This window comes from Oxyura jamaicensis, chromosome 1 (assembly GCF_011077185.1).
Source record: "Oxyura jamaicensis isolate SHBP4307 breed ruddy duck chromosome 1, BPBGC_Ojam_1.0, whole genome shotgun sequence".
NCBI lineage: Eukaryota > Metazoa > Chordata > Aves > Anseriformes > Anatidae > Oxyura > Oxyura jamaicensis.
The window spans coordinates 196,084,122-196,104,701 of record NC_048893.1 but is presented as its reverse complement, the minus strand read 5'-3'; the positions used below and the strand labels follow the sequence as shown (position 1 = coordinate 196,104,701).

Here is a 20,580-nt window from a genome sequence, read left to right as displayed (position 1 = left end):
AAATACAACAGGACATTTTTTTGTGTGTGTATGCTACAGAGTGATAATGAAATATGATGAAGGAGATATTGATAAGTCATTCCAGCTGTAGCTTCTCCCTGTTGAAATCTTACATAAAATGACAGCAGCTAAAAAAACAACCAGTGTTTTATTTCCCTATATTGGTACTTAAATAATAGCAAGTTGAGCTGCAAAACATTCCATTGGCATTAAAGGAGATGTGGTATTGTCTTGACATGTGTACAAATAATGCATCTTAGAACTAATAGCTTTGCCTGGATCTGTTTTAAGTCCTGAGGATGATTTTATACTCACATTTCTTCAAAATTCATATGATGAGAGGTCTCTGGGAATTGTTAAATTTAGCAGTAACTAATTAACAATCTCGGGCATGCACAAGTGGAAACTGTATTCCAAAACACATCTCCTTTTGTCTTTGAGATAAATGTTTGCCTTGGCATAGGGATTACTGCTCACCAACAATTAAGATTTTTGGAAGCATTCATAATTATTTGTTTTCATGAAGTTATAGGAGAAAAAGGACTGATAAAAATGAAGTAGTACCATGTTATTTCCAGGTAGATTTTGATGATGAATTTTTTAAAACCTTGTGCTGGTTATTTGAATAGTCAGAACTGCAAGTGCAAATGGAACAAGGTCTTTAGACTAATTCTTGGCTAGCAGAGGGCACTTCAAACCACCATTATAATTTTGGTGTTATGCTCACAAAGGAACAAAAAGCTTCCCTTATTTGTGAATCCCCAATATATTTCCTTGATGAAACTGGAATGGTTGGAATAGCCCAGGGGAGTTAAGGGAAGCTTTTACTTTCCTCTAAGTCAACCTTGTATTCCAAATAGAAATACAGCTGATGATATGATCTGTTCTCATAGTAATTGTCTTTGTTCCTTAACATCATCTGTCTTCTGTACTTTCTGCTTCATTTTTCCTTTCCATCCAGTTTATGATTGTTTGCATTCTTCTCATAGTATCAAAATTTCCTTGTCTTCCAATACACTATACATTTTCCTCTATTTTTATATAAAATTTTTTCCTAGTTTTTCTCCTTTAGATCCATTTTTCTTCATAGTGCATCTATCCTTGAATATTGGAAGTCATTATCCATCATTATTCAGAGAATGAGTAGCAACAATTTCATTTACCCATATGCTGGCATGTAACATCTGATCTCTGTTTTACATTTATCTTTAATTTTTCTCCAAGGCTCTTGAGAAAATAAATACATAAATAAATAAATAAATAACTGTATTATCAAAATAAATTTATACATATCTTATTAGCTTTATTGACATTAGCTAAATTCACATTTTCAGGTTTGAACAGCATCCAGATAAGTAATAGGAATCCTATTTTCTTGCTAGCTGATAAGTAATAGGAATACTATTTTCTTGCTAGCTACTATGAACAAGATTTTGCAAGTGACTGTAACTCTATTGATCGTCATAGTTAATTCTAGCATGAAGGACAAAACTCCAAACCTGACATTTCTTTCAAATCAAAGACAACCAGAACCGTTTGATTGGACATTTTCAAGGGGGGAGTAAAAGAAAATGCCTTTGGGCTTTTTTGTAAATAGAGAAAATGTCACATGCATAACAAATCTTACATGTTATTTTATTTATTATTGATTTTGAACACCCAAATGTCTTCTGAGAAATCACCATGAATCAGCAATGTGCCCTTATCGCCAAGAAGATCAGTGGTATCCTGAGGTGCACTTGGAAGAGTGTTGCTAGAAGGTCAAGGGAGGTGATCCTCCCCCTTTACTCAGCCCTGGTGAGGCCACACCTGGAGGATTGTGGCCAGTTCTGGGCTCCCCAGTACAAGAGGGACATAGAACTACTAGAGCAAGTTCAGAGGAGGGCTACAAAGATGATTAGAGGACTGGACCATCTGTCATACGAGGACAGGCTGAGAGAACTGGGCCTGTTTAGCCTGGAAAAGAGACGACTAAGAGAAAATCTCATCAATACGTATAAATATCTGAGGGGAGGGTGTCAAGAGGACGGAGCCAGTCTCTTTTCAGTTGTGCCCAGCAAGAGGATGAGACAGTGGGCACAAAGTGAAGCACAGGAGGTTCCAGCTGAATACAGGAGGGCATTTCTTTACTGAGGGTAACAGAACGCTGGAACAGGCTGCCCAGAGAGGTTGTGGAGTCTCCTTCTCTGGAGATAATCAAAACCCACCTGGATACCATCCTGTGCAGCATGGTCTAGGTGATCCTGCTCAGCCATTCTGTGGTTGGACTAGATGATCTTCAGTGGTCCTTCCAACCTTGGCCATTCTGTGATCTTGTGAAATCCTTAGGCATAAAAGACAGCTCTTTTTCTTGCAGAATTTGGACACTGAAGAGGCACGTGAAGAACTACAACAGGCTTCCATATGAGTTTGAAGTGATTTGGGAAATTTTCTACAGAAAGATGTGAGCTTCTCTCTTTGCATTTGAAGTTGCTTAAATACAGTCCATTTTCAGGTTATTAGGATGACACTGAACTTGAGTGAATATACCCTTCCTCAGACCCCATCTACATGTAAACCAGAATTGGTGAATTTAACTATGTGGTACATATGGCCTATGACTTCATTTGAAACAGTGCGATTATTAAGTAGGCAATATCATCTCCAGCTATTAAGTCCAGCAATGCATTTGAATTAATGCATGAAAATACATTTTCCCCTTATTAAAAGTATTTGAAACTCTGAAGGTTATTCAGAACATCCAATTTCAGTCTAACATTAGGTGATTAAGCTAATTGGATTGTTTCCACATATAGACAATGGAGAGGATGATTTATAGCAGGAGCCATAGATTTCCAATCCAAATGTTAAATACACAGCATAAATGCTACCTGCTGTATCCTCTATACCTGCTGGCTTGTACTGGTCTTGAAATTCTACTCAGAGGTCAATTTTTTATTTATCTATTTGTATTTCCCCAGAAGAGGATTTTCAATAAGGCAAGATGGAAATCTCAGTTTTATCAAGGCTAAGAACGTATATGTACTGTAGTAATTCAGAATTGATGAACTTGTATGCCAAACATAGAGCATGAGATGTCATTGCCCTGACTGAAATCCATTACCAAAGTCCCAAGACTCAACACATCTGACGTGGTCTCCAAAATGAAAAGATAACACCTTGCACATCTGAAAAATGCTTGTTGATTCAAGGAATGGGGGACCCTGGCAGATAAAACTCCCATGTATTTAAAATCCAACAACTTTTCTCTCTCTCTTAACATCTCAGTATCTCTGAAAAATAAACAGCCAACCCAAGTGTTTCAGTTCAGAACAAACACACTTCATTTCCCTTACAATGATACATCACGCTTGAATAAAGCACTCTGGTATTTTTAACCTAGTGACTCTTCTTCTTTGGGTTTTTCAGCCTACTTGAAGGTTCTCTATGTTGTTAGTTCCTTGGCATATCAGCAATTCAGCTGCCATAACAAAATGCACAATTTTAAAGGGCTTGTTTTTAGATTAGTGTCATCATGAGATATTCATTTGTAAATTGCTTATTTATCATCTGAAGTAGATTTCCATGATAATTCTCCATTACTTTACTTATTGTTCATACAGGACGGTGGAGTCATCAGGAAGATGATGCACATAAGCACAAAATCAAGGGAAAAATGTCAAAAGTGAGAAAAAGTATACATGACAAGTATATGCTCAAGTACCCAAGAATAGAACTGATATGAGGATTACAAAATGGAAAAAAATAAAAAAATAAAAAATCACTTTTACAGTGGTTAAAGCAAATGATCTGTTTATTCCAATAAAACTTGTCCACAAACTTGTCCTAGGATCCACAGTCTGAGTTCTTTCTGAATGTGGAATTTCTCGTCTCCTGAACTTTCTCTTGTCTTATGAACTTTAAAATATCACAACTTCCCAAAGAGTAGACGAGTTGAATATTTCCACAATATGTTCCAGTACCTCAAAAATTTTGCTGCAGCATGATATTTCTTATTTTATGATTATATTTCAAGTGATTTTTTATTATTTATTGATTTTTATTTTTAAGTATATACTGTGATTGTATTGGTAAGATATTTCAAACACAAGTTTCTTCCTGAAAACCTAAACATGGAACTCTGCAACTTTTTAAATATCTTTCAATATTTTTAAACAAGATTGGAAGTAGGAAAAAGAAGTCAAAACCCAACAAAATAAAGCTGTCATTCTTACAATCACTTTTTAATTTCACTATAATGGATTTTGCCTATGCTATTTTTTTTTTTCAATCTAAAAGGTCCTAATCTGTTACTGAAAGTGATTCTCCAAGGTCATTTCATAGAAATCACTTAGGACTGTTAAAGGAGACTGAGTAATTATTATTATTATTAATATATATATATATATAATGTACTTCATATACTTTAAATGATTTTTGAACATTTTAACAGATTGAGTATGAGGAGATCCAGATACATTCTTTGGAGTATGATTTCCTGAAAGGTTTGTTAGGCATTGGAATAGGCTGCCCAGGGAAGTGGTTGAGTCACCATCCCTGGATGTCTTTAAAAGATGTTTAGATGTAGAGCTTAGTGATATGGTTTAGTGGAGGACTTGTTAGTGTTAGGTAAGAGGTTGGACTCAGTGATCTTGGAGGTCTCTTCCAACCTAGATGATTCTGTGATTCTGTGATTCAGAAATACTGCTTCACTTCCTGACTGTATCTTGTTAAATCTCATGGGTCTTTCTATAATGATTTTAATGAGTGAAATGAAAGATTCTTATAGACAGAAAACAGAATTTCCTTTGAATGTTTTACAGTAATATTCAGAAAATTGATGTTTTTAATAGAAGCATGAATCCTTGCATAAAAAAATGTGAACTTAATGATTTTAGTTAACTTCTATGAACTTCTTGAATCTTTTAGGTTTCCAAAACACAGGCTGAAAACTATTCACATTGATCACTGTATCACTGTACCTATAGCATGCTGATGCTATGAGGAAAGGTGTGTAAACAACACCTGCAGATAGGAATTTAATTACTCAGTTGCACTTATGAATCTATTATATTTTAATATATAATTGTTCCATCCTTTCTTTTCCCACTCTAGTTTAAATGCATTCCAGATCCACACACTTGCTGAATTTCACAGCAGAAATAGAGTAGGTCTTTTGACTATGGAAGAGATTATGAAAATCTCCAGCCTTCTTATTAGCTTTGTGAAATGTTAAATTTTCACCCTGTAAAGATAGGGATTGGCATCAAATCTGCACATCTTTGTACAATGCTGAAGATATACAATAATCTCTGTGTTAGTATTTGTGAGCATAAAGCCATCTGGAGACAAAACAGTGGAAAAAAAAAAAAAAAAAAAAAAAAAAAAGAACACTGTCCACCTGTTGACAAAATTCTGGTAAAGAACAATGTGAATAAAGTGAGTGTGTTCAAAAATAGTAACTTAAATTATGTTCAACACTGACAGAGCCATCTAGGTTCAACGTTTTTTTGAATATTAAAATTGAACTGTGAAGTAATGAATGACAATTTCTTCTTACAGAGTCAGTAATAATCTGGCACAGGATTGTAGTGCATAGCAATTGCTAAATCTCTCTGACTTTGACTTGGAGAGCATGCCATGTGAGAAAGACATGCTGAATACTGTAAAAGCTGTGACTATTTCATAAACAGGAAATTTTCATTTCAGAAAACTGGCTTTAGGTAAAGTGCAAGGCAAATCTAATAAATAAATAATAAAAGTTTGTATTTATTTGGAAAACATTTAGTTCTAGATAAAAATAATTCAAGGGTCCAGAGAAATTTCTTTAATTAGTGTTAAGCAAAGCACAGAACTTGCTTCAAATGCAGAAGAAAAGCTTTTATTAAGATACTTATTTTGATTCAATTGATTTTTTCAATAACCATGTCCACTAAGATAGAAAATTCAATTTAGAAAACCATTTACTCTATCTTAATTAAATACTGAAGAATGTTGGAACATCTTTTCTAAGATCTAATAACAAGATAGCCAATTAAGATGTTAATTCTGAAGTAACAGACAAATTGTGCCCCATGACTTGTACAGCGGCTCTGAGTTTTGCAATTGTTTATGTGAAGAGTGGTTGAGAACAGTCTCTCATTTAAGTGACAGATTCATTTGTTTGCTCCTGAATGCTCAATTTTTCCATGTCTCTTTAAGCAAGTAAAGGAGGATTCACCTGCAAAAGTCTCAGACAGAGACAGAGATTAAATGGACTGAAATAATTTAATACCTGAAACCAATAGATGGGACTTTATTAGAAGCAGTGAGTAGCATCTATTATTAATATTACTTTAGAACTTAGAATTCTCAGACACAAACAAGGCATCTGGGATGTTAAGTCCTCTATAGAACACAGACAACATAAAATCTTCAGACATAAAATCAGATACAAAAGAAAACAACAACAACAACAACAACAACTACATCATTTAAATACTTAAAGATAGGGAAATATAAATAAATAATATAATGAAGTAACATGATAGTTGATGGTCTTGGTTTATTCAGTTTTGCCATATTTTTTGAAGGAGCAGAGAGGAAGACATCTAGAGATTTCAAAGAGAATAAGATACTTTGTTGGTAGGAAGCATGTCCCATCTGTAATGGACTACCATGGAAAAAAGTGCTTTGCAGAAATTACTTCTCTCCCTAAATTACTCATTGACAGAAGCTTAATTCATAAACATTACTTGTGCCTCATGGTTTGGCACAGAAAAAGCTTAGCAGTCCATACTAAATGAATTTCTCTCTGTGGTGAAAAAGAAATCAACAATAATAATAATAATAATAAAAACTACACTCAACCAAGCCAACAAAATAAAATAACACCAAAATAAAAAAACACCAAAAATAAATAAAATAAATGTTTATTGATATTGCTTACAGCTGCTATGTCTTGTGTGAGAGTCCATTTAAACTAGTATAATGATGAGAACTACATCCCTAATGTGATACCACCATAATGAAATGAATCATATCACAAGAAAGGAAGGTAATGCCCACAGAATAGAACAAAACAAAAGAAGTAAACAAACAAATGAAAAAAAAAACACAACACATATATAAAGACAAAATTTTCTAGCTTAATTTTTTTTTAACTGTCATACCAAAATAACCTAGTTTGTATAATTTCAGTGAGCTTTTTGAATAGTGGTGATTTTATTCATTCATTCATTCATTTATTTATTTATTTATGAAGTACTTTGAAAGAACACAGGTTATTAGAACTGTGAACTTCTACAAAATTTAATTTATATAAAAATATATTTTTTTATCTAAAGTGCATATTATCAAGGAAAATTGCTAATAAAGTTTCAACAATTTTTGAGTAACAATTTCATGAGTGAATGCTAATCAGCATTTTTTTTTTCAAAAAAAGTGATTTGTTTTGAACACACCAGATGAGGTGTCCTTAACCACTGATACAGATTGTACAAAAAAAAAAAAAAAAAAAAGCTATAAAATAGCTTGGATTACTTTTATGAGGTTCATTTCCAGTTAGAGCCATTTGAAGAATATCCTTGTGGGTAATCTAGAAGGGTCTGGAACAAATCTTAAAAGGTCACTCGCTTGTGATATTGAGTACCTAGTTGCTATAAATATATGAAGTGTCAGGGACTGTGGATTCTGCTTTAAGAGCCCTGTGGGAGAAGGTCACCATTAAAGATGCTACATATGAGCAAAATAAAGAAACCTTAGAAACTATTTTGTAGTTTCATGCATCCAGATTTGGTCTTTCTCTGAGAACTTCCAGCCATCTAACACACCAGAAATGCCAGGATATGACATGCCCTGACAAAATCAGGATGAGGATGAAATCAAGGTACAAAATCAAATTTCTTTCTTGAAATTTCTCCCCTGACATGCACATATGGTAACTGACTCAAACCTTTGAAATTTATATTCATCAGGTCAGTCCTGGCTAGGAATTCCCAAACCTTGAAAGATTTAGGGGCACTCAGGTCCTTACAGATGTTAGGGAAAATATTTGGTCTATATTTAGTTATTATTAAGCTACTAAACAGTAACTGATATTTAACTGGAAGCTTCTTTTCAAGGTAGAAGGCAGTAAACAATGCCAGAACCAGCCACTGAGTAAAGAGGGAAGGTGTAGGATTTGCCTCTTATCCTGTCACTGAGCACCACTGAACAGAGCCTGGCTCTGTCCTCTTTACACCCTCCCTTCAGGTATTTAAACATATTCATAAGTTCTCTCTAAGCCTCTTCTTTTTCAGGCTGAACTGTCTCAACTCTCAGCTTCTCCTCAACAGAGATGTGTTCCAGTCCCTTAACCATAATCTTGGTGGCCCTCCCTTGGACTCTTTCTAGTATATACAGGTCTGTTATGTACTGGGGGACCCAGAACTGGTCACAGTACTCCAGATGTAGCTTCACCAATGCTGAGTAGAGGAGCGAGATCACCTCTCCTGACCTGCTGATGATATTTTGCCTCATGCAGCCAAGAATACCATTAGCCTCCTTAGTATCAAGGGCACATTGCTGACTCATGTCCAGCTTGGACTTCTAGGTCCTTTTTGGCAGAGCTGCTTTCCAGCTGCGTTTCCCCCAGTAGTCCCGGTGCCTCAAGTTGTTTCTTCCCAGGTTCAGGACTCTGCACTTCTCCTTGCTGAACTTTATGAGATTTTTTGTCAGCCCACCTCTACAGCCTGTCAAGGTCCCTCTGTATGACTGCACAGATCTCTGGCGAGTCAGCCACTCCTCCCACCTTCATGTCATTCACAAATTTACTGAGGGTTCACCCAACTCCATTGTCCAGGCAGTTAATGAAGATGTTAAATAGGAATGGACTCAGTATTGACACCTGCAGTACTCCACTCTTTACTGGCCTACAACTAGACTTTGCATCAATTCACCACTACCCTTTGGGCCTGTCTGTTCAGCCAGTTTTCACTGACCTCCCACTCTGGCTACTCATCCACAGAATCATAGAATGGTTTGGGTTGGAAAGAACCTTAAAGATCTAATTCCAACCTCCCTGCCATGGGCAGGGACACCTCCCACTAGAGCAGGTTCCTCCATTCTTCACTAGCTTCTTTATGAGGATCTTATGGGGGATAATGGCAATGGCCTTACCTACGTCTAGGAAGACAATATCCGCTGTTCCATTGGGCTGATGATTTCACTATAGAGGCTTCTTAAGTTTGTCAGGCATGATTTCTGCTTGGTGAATTTATGCTGACTTCTGATAATTTTATTCTTTTTCATGTGTCTGGAAATGATTTCCAGGATCTATGATTAGCTGTTTCATCACATTCCCAAAGACTGAAGTGAGGCTGATTGTCCTGTAGTTCCCTGGGTCTTCCTTCTTACACTTTTTGAAGATACAAGTGGCATACATTTCTTCTTGTTGCCACGAATGGACAAAGATTATAGAGAGTGGCCTCACAATCACATCTGCCAGATTCCTCAGCACTCTTGTGTGCATCCCATCAGGGCCCATGGACTTGTGAATGTCCTGTTTGCTTGAGTATTCCCTGACCTGATCTTCTTCTAGAATGGATACATCTTCCTTACTCCAGCCAATCTGTCTGGCCTCTGGTGCCTGGCATTCCTGAAGGACAGTCTTTCTGGTAAAGACTGAGGCAAAGAAGGTATTCAGTACCGCAGCCCTTGAACTGTCTTAGGTAAATAGGTCTCCCATTTCCTTCAGGAGAGGGACTTCCTTTTGTCATTGAGGTTCTTGCAGAAGGCCTTCTTGTTGCCCTTGATTTCCTTGGCCAGATTCAATTCTACTCGGGCTTTAGCTTTACTAACCTGATCCCTGGCTAGGAAAGCTAAAACCCTGATAGAATTGTTCATTAAAGAATTCTCTTTCTTGAACATAAATAAGTTCCTACACTTGAGTAGACTCCCTTTGACTGCCTCATTTTTGAAGAGCAGGTGTCTTTTAAACCTGTAACTGAGGAATTACTACATCTCTGTCCACCCACCTGAAGATCAATAGCACCTCTGTTTTCCCAGGAAGCCCATGTGCCTTTTAATAGAGTAACAGGATCAAGAGGAATGCTAGTAAAGGGTTGTCTTCCCAATTTCTCAGCACATAATATATGTCAGGATGCATTCACCCCAAATTCCCTTTTCTGGCAACAGAAGATAACAATTCACCTTACCTAAGATCAGATTCACCCTGTGTATATGTCTATGTCTTTCCATGGATTTAAGTGAGCTCAGGCCAGTTCAGCTCTGACCATACGTGAGATCAATATTGCTCCTCTCAATCAGTGCTATAAAATGTTCAGATATAAAATTGTTTGAATTAGAGTGAAATTATGATGTAAAACCATATTAATGACTCAAGGGTAAGAAAATTCTCATCACAGAAAGAGTCAAATAACTTTCTCTGGGAAACATCCTGAGCTCAGGTGTTGATAGGGGGAGAAACATCCTGAGCTCAGGATGTTTCCCTCTTTGAGAAAATTAATTAAATCAATTAATGTTCAATATAGCCTGTTATAAGAAAGCCTTAGAAAAAAGCAACGGTATCCCAGCCTGGGATCATTTTCCTGATCTGAGTGGATTCCCAAGAACTTCAGAAGAAAGCACAGAAAACTGGTGTTTTCACTGGTGAGTCAGTAACACCTTGACTGCATTACCTTGGGTACAACTTTCTGCACTTCCCAACTGAATTATCGTAGCTGAACATAACAGAGGATCTGTGCTATCTGCTGTTTGTTATTGCTGTTGTTCCCAGGGTGCTTCTTTAGCCCTATTGTTTTCAACTTGGAAAGAGGAGTTAATGTTTTGTGGAGTACGAATCATTTAGTCTTCTGGCTACAAGAGCACAACCAGAATGAAATAGAAAACTGCCATGGAGCTTCTGGCTGCCAGTAGCTGAAACTGGCACATTAAGTTCAATGTACTGTGGAATAATGGGGAGATTATTAGAAAACACTAATTATCTTTACCCAAGACCTTGTACTAGGATATCCCCCATGACAAGGACTTATGAAGGAGCAAGAAGTAATTAGATTCCTGACAGACCAAATGCTGCATAAGTAATTAAGCTATTTTCTTATTATTGCTACATAATATCAGTTATATATCTTATAGAATAAAGAAATAAACAAAAAACAAACAAACAAAGATAAGTCTTCCTAAAATTTTCAGCTAAGAGATGACAGCTTCAGAAGCAGGTCTGTCTTAAATAGAAAAAAAAAAAAAAAAAAAAAAGGTGTATTCAGTAATATCCATGTATTCATGTATTCAGTAATATCCATCTACTTGGCATTTCAAGTAATTAGCTACTTACAAAAACAGATGAACTTCCTGAAGTTAGCCTTTTTGTTTCTGGCCATTCATTTCTATACAGGAGTTTCTAGATGCTTATATAAATATCTGTGGCCAGAGCAAGACATTGAACAACACTTTTTAGTATATTTCTTCTAGTTAATCCCCCCCAAATCTCTATTATTTGTACAGCTAACATTCAGCCTTGTGGTTTATGGCAGTCATCCTCCTCTAGATATTAAGGATAAAAGAGTATGTTAAAATATAATTTCACTAAGTTAGAAATGCTCAGTTAAAATCAGGCTTTGGGTGGTTAGCCATGCACTTTTTGCTACCTAGAAATATTTTAATGAAGCACATATTTGACTATGAAAAACAAATTGATTTAGCCAAACCCAGAAATGTTTGAACCCATGCAGTTTGGAATATGATTAAAAAAGAAAATTCTTTAGTTTTGTTTCAACTGCTAGAATAGAAGAAATAGTTTTAATTTTTGTTTCCACTGGTAGAACTATATTAAGAATCATCTAATCATCTATGTTTAAAAAGTGTCAACATTGGAGATTAACATTGATTCGTGCATACCAACAATTATAGACAATGAATGTTTAACATACTAGTTAAAGTGTATTAAATTACTTTGTTTTATAACTGCATTTTCCAATATAGAGATGACTTTTTCATAATGATTCAGTTAGTTTCCACTTCATTCATTTGTAAAACTCAACATGAATAAAGGTTGAAGGATACATCCCCTCAGTAAGTAGAGATTTTATTTTATTATCTTTGCCTTCCTAGTTAAAATACTGTTCATAAAATCCATTCTGTTATTACATTGTTTGTAATTAATAAGAAAAATATCAATGGAGTTCAGCTTGGATCTTATTCCTTGAAACGGTACATGGCTCTTTTATCTGCTCTTCCTGAAAGCAGTATCTTCTTGCCAAGATTTACAATGTCTTTTCAAGGCTGTAGTGAACTGAATTCTACCAGAATTAGGTTTACGGAGCTTTGGTATTTCATCCACGTTATCAGTTGCCTTCAGCCTTAACCTCTGGAGACACGATGGCTTTACTAAAAACTATCATTTCAGCCATAGTGAGGGGGAAATTCATTGTTGTGTGAGATACTTTGTCATTTTAATAGAGTGATAGAAAAATGGATTATACCACAAGTTTACAAATCAGAAGTTTTCATTACTTCTAGTAAGATTCTTCCATAATCATTCAGCAGTGTTAACAAGATAGATTCCTCTGTATAAATCTCTGTAGCATGGATAACATCTTAATGTTCAGGTCTTTGGGGTGTTCTAAGTAATCTTAAATCATCTCAAATGTAGAGTTAGAGAAAGCCTCTCTCTGCTTTTCTGATTCCTGCTTTACAATTCTAACCAAAAAATGGGACATATGTAATAATAACTGTGAAGCTGAAACAATTATATGAATATGCTTCTGTCAACCCAGTAATTCTGTTCCTTTATCTGCTATGCTTTTCTCCTGTTTACCTACAGAAAGAATTTCTGGGGGACACAGAAACAAAGACTTGAACAGGATGGGTGGCGGATTCACTGGGAGAACAGAATGTCCCTGGGCCATGTGATTTGGAAGAGATGCACTTCATCAGGAGGTGATACTATGGAGCCACCAACCACTGTGTCTTCCACTCTCATAAACACCTTCTCAGTGTCCAGGCATGTGCACATGGTTGTGTGTGTGCAATGAATAACTGTTTCTGGGTGAAGATCCTGGGTTCATGTAGATACATCAGAAAAGAAAGAACGAATGAATGAAAGAAAGCTTAAAAAATAACATACCTAAAGAAAATAGAGAAAAGTAATATAAAGGAAATCAATTTTAAAATCTAATCAATACCTCTCAGCAAACTTATATTTTTCACAATGGTAATTTTAAAGAAGCAGAAACACCAATATTTATTTATTTATTTATTTATTTTTGAAAAAATATGCACCACACATTTAATGGAGAGCATTTTAGACTCACTTAACTTCATTATCAGAAAATCTATAGCTGTTGTAAAGATCAGAAAATCTCAAGGACAATAGCAGTTTTCATCATGTTCTGAATATCTTTAAATCTTTCCAGGAATATATACTGGAACACATTTTCAGTGTTACTTTTAATGTTTTAAATAATTACTTATTATCAGATAACCTATACCAAATGTTGAAATAACCACACTGGAATTTAAGTTCTGAATTTCTTTTCATCTCTTGATTTTCTATTTTTGAGAAGAAAGCATCTCATTGTTTCTCAAGCTTAAACAGAAAATGTTTTCATTGTTTCAAGATTAGGTTTAAGTTCTTATCTTAGACTTGAAGGAGACTTTTTCATCTCAAAATGGACTCACTTACTCACCTCAGAAAACTCGCAGTCAGCATTGCCCATTGCCTAGGAGACATATTTGAAGAGAACAGTCTTAAATGAACCACCCTTAGACTTTTCTCAGTCTGAATTTTAATACGCTGTTGGCTACAGCAGGGCGTTAAGTCATAGAAAAAATTAGAAGCATACGCTTCTTATGAGAGAGTGGAGGTGCACCCACAAATGGACACAATTTTCCAACAAAGCCAGTGACTAGATTTCACACAAGAATAGGTCAGTTGGCAATGGAGAGTTGTCTGAGATCACAGTATCATCTTTTTTTTTTTTTTTTTTTTTTTTTTTTTTTTTTTTGTCAGCCTGAGGATGTCACTTCATGAATTTGTCCTTTAGCAATAAGAATAAAGCTTTTATACTGCTTCAGGATTCTTTGCCTCTTCTTCTATGTTTCCCCTCATCTCATTTCCATTGCAACAATAGAAGTCTCATGTTATCCCAAAGTGTGAAACAGTTTAAAAATTAAGTTAGAGGTTAGGAAGAGTGTAAAGAACAGCTAAGCATGGGAAAAAATTGCCTGAGGAATCTCTGGGATTTTCATCTTTGAAAGATTGTAATCAGATCTATCTAAAGATGGAACAAGCATGAATCATGTAGAATAATGCACTGCGAAGTGGGATGACACCCTGAGGTCCCAGCCAGTGCCATTTCCTACAGTCTCACGGCACAACTCCACACAAGTGAACAGCTGCAAAAGGTATCTTCTCTTGCTTTTAAACACCAGTCTTAGGTAAGAAATATCATATCCTTCAGGAAATAAATCATTTAATTGGACACAGTCTTGCAATGCAATATTTGACTTGTCATGTCATAAGAAGGACATATTCACTACCGATGCCAATCAATTATTTGTTTCCTATTGAGCAAGACTGCCTACTGAGCTCACTGAAGTAGTGACACTTTATGGTACGTGTGAATAATCAAAAGAACTTAGGGCCTTGTAGTGTGAAGGGTGTGAAGGGCAACACAGGTGCATAGTAAAAGAGAGGCTTCACCCTTTGATCTGACCTCATACAGCTATGCTTATATATATATGCACATATATATTGCCTCCATTGACTCCTCAAACCTTGACTTGTAGAGTTCTTGCTTTCATCTTTTGTGATTCATAACATAGAAAGAAAATGATCCTCCTTTCAGTTATTCAGCTTTTCACTTTTTTTTTTTTTTTTTCGATTTCTTTTTTTTCCCCAGCTCTAGAAAAGCAAACCTTTGTTTCACTTTGGGTGGTAATGAAGATTCTGACTTAATGCTGCTAATTACAGTGCATATGATTATTAGGTATAATGTGATAGCTGCTTTTCTGCACTACACATGGGTAACTGAATGATAGAAGTTAATGAGATAAATGAACAGGCAGCAGAGAGTTGCATCAGATGCACAGTATTCAGGTGAGGCTGTAGCAGGCTCCCATCCACCATGGACTTAAAAAAAAAAAAAAAAAAAAAAAAAAAAGGAGCAGATTCCTGGAAGATGTTGGGTTATTTTCTGTCAAGGACTACGCTGTTAGAATTATTCCAGACAGAAGAACTTTGGCAGATTTACTTTTTCCCTAAAGCAGCAGAAATAACCAAAAATGAATTTAGAGAATATTTCAGGCCTGCAAAATTTCATTTCTTCATTTATTTTACAATAACTACTCAATTTCTCAAGTTTGGACTTGTACAAACACAGAAAAAGGCATGTTAACTATAGCATTCACCCACACCACCCAGAGCACTTTTAGAAGGCAAATTATTACATCCTCTGCAGTGAGATCTTTCTTCATCCAAGAGACACTTTTGCAAGTCTCACAAAAGATCTCTCTTTGAATTATTGAAGAGCTCATTTCCTTCAGATCATCTATCTTGCTTTAATTTTCCTTCAGCAATAGTATACCTTTTTGGTTCCTAACCAAGTTTTCTTCATATATTGCTGAGTTTCCTATCAGTCAAATGACTTTCTGGACTCCCTAGAACCAATGGTCCTCCACATTTTATTCTCCCTCCTTATCCGCATCTCCACTACTAACCCTATACTTAGTTTTTTTTGCTGCAAGATCTGTGAGCCTCAGAATCAATAACAATTTCCTCCAATCCACCTCTACAGGAGCTAAACAGGTATCTTTTATTAGCAGAGAGATGAGCATCAAGAGGTGATTTGCAAAGGTTAAAGCATACATGCGCTGTTCTGAGAAGAACAGACACTGATTCCTACTACAGTTTCTTAATACTTGATTCATCCTTTCTGTAACTACGATAATTATCACCTAGCCTTTCCTGAGCCACTGGACCTTCTTTTACCCTCTTGGAGACCCTTACTTGAATTGCTTGTGATCATTGCTTGTGACACTCAGAATTGATGTCTTCCCCTTACTCACCTTCAGCTGGATGGCTGAAAATCAGAATCAGTACTAGAGTCTAAGGAAATATTTATTTCCACCTCCACTAGATTTTATATTTTTTTTACACTGTATGTTTAATTTTGTCACTTTATACAGAACAAAGTCCAGAACATATTAATTAACCTATTTTAACTCACAAAAAATGTAGTTAATAACAAAGTAAAACTGAGATTATACATATAATGGAACATGAAACATATGGAAGACTCATTAATTCCTTCTAGATCAATACCACATTTGAAATGTCATTTGGAATTTGGAGATGTTGAGCAAGCCATTTTATCTATGTATGCCTCTAACTTTCCCTTTTCCTTTCCATTCTCCTCTCCTTTAAGGCAGGAAAAGTCCTATTATAATCCATCTGGAACCACAAATGTTTTGCAAAACTTACTGTCTTGTTCTCTATGTTTATACAATAGCTACTTTTATCCTATAAAATAAAACAAACTGAGGACAGCTCTCTTGTCTGGAAGTAAAAGGCATACAAACCCTACATACATGTATCTTAATACTGTTATAGACCAGAACACAGTGTGTGTGTGTCCCAACTGCCTGCTGGTAACCATCCTTGACAGTGCCATCACCAACACCATGCCTGAGACTACTCCCAGAAATGTTAATTGCTACAGGCTAAAATAATGCCAGCAAGAATAAACAAATAATTAATTAATATCCAGAACTGCAACCTGTTCTCTGTCTCCATTTTATTTAACAAAGGTATAGGCAATATGCATAATTTCAGTTGTGGCTAGTAGTTTCTATTATGTTATAAAAACTAATGTGAATTGGCACTATATCTTTTAGTTATAAAACTAAAGACATGAGAGATGTTTTGGAATACCTGTAGATTAAAAGCATTAGATAAAAATTATTACTGGAGAGAGTTATCACAGAGGCTTTCTTCAAACATCAAAAACTAATAGTTAAGAGGAGAAGGATGAAGGTGTACTTACAACCTGAAACAAAACTTCAGCTGTTAAGGCCAACTATTACACAGAATGAAGAGCAAATGAAAATCACATACAACCAAATCATTTTTACCTACACTATTAATACTCCATATTCATTTCTGAAATATGTTCCAAAGTTATTATGCTACTTGAGTGTATTATTTCTTCTCTAGTGAATTTTATCTGTAAGTATATCTCCTGGCATGTGACTTGTGGATGACCACATCAAAAAACACAAATAGATGCAGCCTGGTGTCTGTATCTTGATTAAGCTGCATAATGTTTAGGTTAAAATAGCACTTTTTCCCACACTTGAAAGTCGTCATGTTCACCTTTTTATTTGAGGTTAAGTCCAGTTTCTCAAGGTGCATAAGGTAAATATTTGCTGAGCTTTTAAAACATTAATCAAAATCTCTTGAACACTACAATCACTAATGACCTGCCATCTTTCATTTCTGTCACAGGCAGGCAATGCAATTTCTATAGCTGTGTAGTACATCAAGAGTGGAGTGTTTATTGAACGATATTTTTTGGCCTCCCTCTACTCCCCTTGGGGTTCTACAGTGTGATTTATTTGATATGTGTGTTTCTTGACCACTTTTTTTTTTTTTTTGTCTGAGCATAAAAAAGATGGGAGGAAGCCCAAATCAAATATTTTACAAAAAAGGTAAGAGGAAGTGGAAAGTTTGATATTTTGTGATTTCCTATAGAACCACTGTGCGGTTTTGGGAATTTAATTCTTTTTGTGCACTTAAAAATTAAATCAAATAACTCTCCACAGAAAGGAGAAGCAATATGCATTTGTGTAGGTAGAGTAACATAAGTATCCATTAGTAGATGAAGCTTTCCTTGTGAACCCATTGCATTTCAGCAACAGAAACTCTCTCTTCTAGTCAGAGCATCTATTTATAACCTTCTCAGTTTAATTTGTTAGCCCAGATCAAACCCAAGATCAGAGCACAAATGAATCACAGAATCACAGAATCACAGAATAGTCTAGGTTGGAAGAGACCTCCAAGGTCACCGAGTCCAACCTCTGACCTAACACTAACAAGTCCTCCACTAAACCATATCCCTAAGCTCTCCATCTCAACGTCTTTTAAAGACCTCCAGGGATGGTGACTCATCCACTTCCCTGGGCAGCCTATTCCAGTGACTTTACCCGTTCAGTAAAGAAGTTCTTCCTAATATCCAACCTAAACCTCCCCTGGCGCAACTTTAGCCCATTCCCCCTCGTCCTGTCATCAGGCACGTGGGAGAATAGACCAACCCACACCTCGCTACAGCCTCCCTTCAGGTACCCGTAGAGTGCAATAAGGTCACCCCTGAGCCTCCTCTTCTCCAGGCTAAACAGTCCCAGCTCCCTCAGCCGCTCCTCATAAGACTTGTTCTCCAGACCCCTCACCAGCTTTGTAGCCCTTCTCTGGACTCGCTCGAGCACCTCCATGTCCTTCTTGTAGCGAGGGGCCCAAAACTGAACGCAGTACTCGAGGTGCGGCCTCACCAGAGCCGAGTACAGGGGTTCTCTTTTCTCAAGTGCAAATCCTATCCCAGTCCATTTTCCAGTGTAGCTTCACATGAGATATTAGTTGCATTACCTGTCTTTTATTTCAGATGTAGGATTTTCCCCTTTGAATTATCTGATATATCTGTTCATTTCAAACTTCTGCTATTCTGGTTGAAAAATCTGGATTCATTCTGGTGTCACATCCATCCTAGGTTAGTGCCTTAAGATTTTCTCCACAGAGACAACAAATGAGCCTAGCTCTGGACTAACAGTTACATGTTCATGACCAAAAGAGCCCAACAGATGAAATCAAAATAATCTACAACACATTGGGATTCAGGAAAATGGAGCTTTAACTCCCTACAGGAACTCAGTGCATCCATGGACAACAGTGATATTATTGTCTCACATCCCATTTATCTCAAGAAGCTTTCCTGCAAGCTTTTTATAGTCATATTCAAGTCATATACTGAATAACAATTTTCTCATAGTTAGTCATGACAGTTCCCATTGCAGCTAGAAACAGATATTTTAAACTGAGAAAATGAAAAGCCAGTTCTCTCTAGACTTTATTTTATTGAAGAACTAAGACTTTGCAATTTCAGTTCTAAAGTCCTTACACATAAAAGGATCTCTGAAAGCTAATTTTAGAACTGTTGTAAATAAGCAAAACCTATACAAAATTAAGTATGTTTTGGCATCTGCAGGAGCTAAGGGCCACCATAGCTTTTGAAAGCAATGCTTACATACTTTATTTTTTTGGTGTGGCAATGGAGTGATAACTTCTTCTGTTTAGGATAAAAGAAGACAACAAAGGTCATATAGCACCAGTTCCAGATGAAGACAGTGCAGGTGGCTTTTGCTACACTTCACTCTAAGCAACTAGCAAGTAGGGTTTCCACCTAAGTCAGTCTTCAAGACACTCTTTGTACAAGCCCTTTTCTGGAACGTGATTCCTCTCAGCTACTTTAAATGTCCACATTAAAAGTAATGGACCTAAGAGGGTCGTATTTATTTATTTATTTATTTATTTATTTATTTATTTATTTGCATTAACTACAGTGGTGACTAGTTCACATGCAAATGTCTAAATTATAGACATATAAATACGTTTAGGTTAATATCATCCTAAGGACAGTAGTCCCTTTGGATGTCAGAAAAGAATCAAGATGCTCCATAGAAGAGACTACAGAAAAAATGTATTTGAAAGGAAGGGCAGCCACAGCAACCATAAGACAGAGAAATATGTAAGTAATGCATCTCAAATGACCAATAAATAAATAAATAAATAAATAAATAAATAAATAAATGTATATATACATATATATATATAGGTTGGTGCTAAAAAGGTAGGGTAGAGGTAGAAATCCCTGTTGTTGCTTTCCCCTTTGCATAGTAGGGAAGGATAGCTGTGTGCAACAGGTAGTCTGTAGATGCTGCTGTCCTACCTGTGGGACAATCTTAGCAGACCAGCTTTCAAGGCAGTTAGGCAGAGTTACACTCCTTACATGTTTCCCTGAGAGTCTCTCCAAGACAGCTGGTTTCACTGTCACTGTTTTATTCCTGTTCCAGTACTGTTCATTATTGGGATGACTTCAGGTCATCTTTCTAATAATGCACCGGAAAGGCAGCAGGCCACATTATCTCACTCCTGGAAAGCTCCATTTTGTGGTCAAGACACCATTTTTCTTATTTTATCTAAGGTCCACCAGTTGCTTCAGAATATGTGGTAAGTAAAAAGGTCCCAGTGTACATTTATGTCTTCTACTTTTCTGCCTACTAAACTTTTCTGCTGGGTGAACATATCTGAGAGAGCTTTCCTTTCCCCCTTGGTGGTTAGCGAAAGAAAAGCTGCTGTCATTGACCCCCAAGTAACAGGAAGGATTACTTATTTTTTGCTTTTAGAACACTAGGAACAGATAAGTACATCAGCTGAAGAAAAGGAATAAAAGGTGGTGGTTAACAACCTTCATTTTGGAGAAATCTATTTCACATCTTCCCAGAAGACACATCAGCAATTCTTAATTCTTAATTCTTAATTCTTAATTCTTAATTCTTAATTCTTAATTCTTA

General features: G+C 36.1%; 1 protein-coding gene across 4 annotated transcripts in view; it reads right to left on the bottom strand.

The window, feature by feature from the left end:
- GRM5 (glutamate metabotropic receptor 5) overlaps window positions 1–20,580 on the bottom strand; it is a 282,787-nt gene that overhangs the window by 128,195 nt on the left and 134,012 nt on the right. The gene's annotated exons all lie outside the window — the stretch shown is intronic.